Below are 2898 nucleotides of genomic sequence, written 5' to 3'. Positions count from 1 at the left end.
CACCAATTACTTATTGGGTTTTACTGATTCAATTAAAAAGATAGAATACGTGGCATTAAAAACCCTATTTTTAAAAGCACCAATAAACAACTAGGAATATCGCAGAGAAAGAGCAACAATATTGTGAGATAAACGTGTAAAATAATTTAATAAATAAAATATCCAGGAGTTTGATGGATGTAAACATTTGACATACATTATGATACAAAATAAAAGTCAGTTTGCCTCCACTACAGAACATCATACAATTGAATTATCTCCACACAAAAAAACTCTTACTAGTGCATTAAACTGAGGCGTACAGTATGTAAGGTGTATTTCAATATAACATAAAGGGTTCTGACTTTTGAAAATAAATTAAAAAAAGATAACTTGCTTAGATTAGCGAATGGCACTAACATAAGAGCTGGCCGGCATGCATGCCCATATGCTTCTATAAAATGCACTTTTAAGTCACATACTTGATACTATATACCCTCCTCTCCTAGTTCCCTCCACATTAGTGTTTATCCTTTTTTTTCTCTCTCCACGTTAATGATTTATTGTATTCAATTGGAAGAAACACTAAGGCTGCAGCTTGTGCTCAGAGTAGAATCATTTGCTTTAATTTTGGTGAAAATACACCCTTAATTAGAATTCAATTATAATGTATTCACACCAGCAGGGCCGTTTTAACATAAATCAGTTTCTCACATAGCAGGAAATCAGTAACACAGAAGTTACAACTTGTTCGGGGTGGTATTCATCGCAAAACACTTAGGGCAACTGTCATTGCTAATTTCAGACCGACGCAGTTGTCGTTTCCACGTCCAGCGCACACGTTGTGAAAGTAGCACGTGTACTTGTGTACATCCGTGCGTCCATGGGCGTGTTGGTCTTAAAATGAGGTGTGGTCAGCAGCATGGTTGCCGCATTGCTAGCTTGAGGAAGCAGAAAGCCACTGAACCACAAAAGCCTGGTATATAAAGTTTCCTCTTCCTAATGTGTGGGATATAGATTTCCTACGTGCCTACTCACTGCAGACATGTTGACGTAACAAGCACAGGTGCTTCTAATAATATTAATGACATTAATAATGTCTGCTTCCTGGCTCACTGTCACACACTTTAAAGAAACCGGGTCATCATTCATTTCATCAGTTCTACCTGTGATTTTCTGTTGAAACAAGTCAACTTGTCCAGTGTGAAAAAGGACAAGTGTTAAATTCATCTGTGAAGACATTATTGAAAAAAAATGACAGCATCTTTGTCTTTTTCCATCCTTACACATTAGGACAACCTTCATCAGATGTTAAGAGTAGGTCATGACCAGCAATTTGTGGTGAGAGCGTTACTGATAAGGAATTAGCAGGTAATACTTAGTAATAACGGCCAGCACCGCGTGGAACATAGTAGTAAAACTGATACAAATCATCCTTTGGCCCTTATTTGGTGTTTTCTTCCTGTGGTATCACTGAGTGTCAGCACGGTGACGACATATATAAGTGGCAACACAGAGTATGTGGGGTATTCAACTTTTCTGCTCAACCTGACAGTGCTAGCTCACAGTCTCTCTAAAAGACATGAAGAACATTCAAAGTCTGACACTGATGATGGCCGTGATGGCCGTGATGGTCTACGCATTACCAACAACAACTCCTGCACCAACAACTCCTAGTCCAAAATACTGGCTGACTGCCATAAACGATACAGTCAACAACCTCCTGCATAAGAAGGTAAGAAAACTACTAAACTACATGTGGTTGGTTTGTTTGTTTTATAATATACTGACTTATACATCTCATCTAGTCATTGAAGGAGCTGAATTTCACAGTGCCAGGAGTAATACCAGATGGCTTCCCAACATGTACGGTATGTTGGAAACCTTTTCTAACTGTTGTGATTATTGTACACATGATATTTGTCTGACATATGTGGTTTCCACACTTTGCATGGGAACTTGTGAACTCCTCAAGATGAAGCTTTCTTAACTTAACTCCAGCTTGTTAAATGCCTTTACTAATTGTGTCTTTCTCTTCACAGACTGAGTTCTTCTGTTTGGCTGAGAAGTCTCTGAAAAATTCAACAGAAATAAAAAAAACCAAACTGTCAAAGACTGTGTATGGGAATGTAACCACACTCATAAGACAGCTGGTTCAGTACAACAAGCTGGTAAAGAGGAATTCAATGTGATTGAACATGCTTTTTAGTCCATAACTAAAGTTCATAAATGAAATTTCAAATGGTTTACAGTGACTCTAAAATGCATCTGTTCTAACAATGAATATGCTTTTTAATGTCAAACATATGTTCAGCTACATCTCTGTGTGCTTAAAACTAATATTGTCATAATTATTTAAATGCAGAAAGAAGTCAACTGTCACCTGGACCCAGCTTGGACAAGACCTTGCATGAACAAGTTCCTGGAAGATATCAAAAATTGTTTAGCTCAAGCAATCAACAACGCAACAAAACATGGATGAATTATTAGGAGTGATCTGTGATATGTGATATGTCTTATTTATTTAAGTAACACATGTTAAATATAAATTATTTCTATTTATTGTAAAACGGCATATTTATTTTCCTTCATATCCTATTTTTGTATTATTCATATTTATACATCAATAAATTATAATGGCACAGTGGTTTGTTGTTAAAGTCAATATTTTTCATTACTGCCTGCTTATAATGTTTTAAGTATCAGCCTCACTCTCAGTAGAACTGTCCAGTCAACCAGTAACAGCTGTTTCACACTGAAGAACAAGACTTTTGAACATGAGGCCACTTTTTAGACAACAATTACTTACTGGGTTTTACTGATTCAATTAAAAAGATAGAATACGTGGCATTAAAAACCCTATTTTTAAAAGCACCAATAAACAACTAGGAATATCGCAGAGAAAGAGCAACAATATTG

The sequence above is a fragment of the Sebastes umbrosus genome, chromosome 9 (genome assembly GCF_015220745.1).
Source record: "Sebastes umbrosus isolate fSebUmb1 chromosome 9, fSebUmb1.pri, whole genome shotgun sequence".
NCBI classification, from domain to species: domain Eukaryota; kingdom Metazoa; phylum Chordata; class Actinopteri; order Perciformes; family Sebastidae; genus Sebastes; species Sebastes umbrosus.
This window is presented reverse-complemented; position numbering follows the sequence as displayed.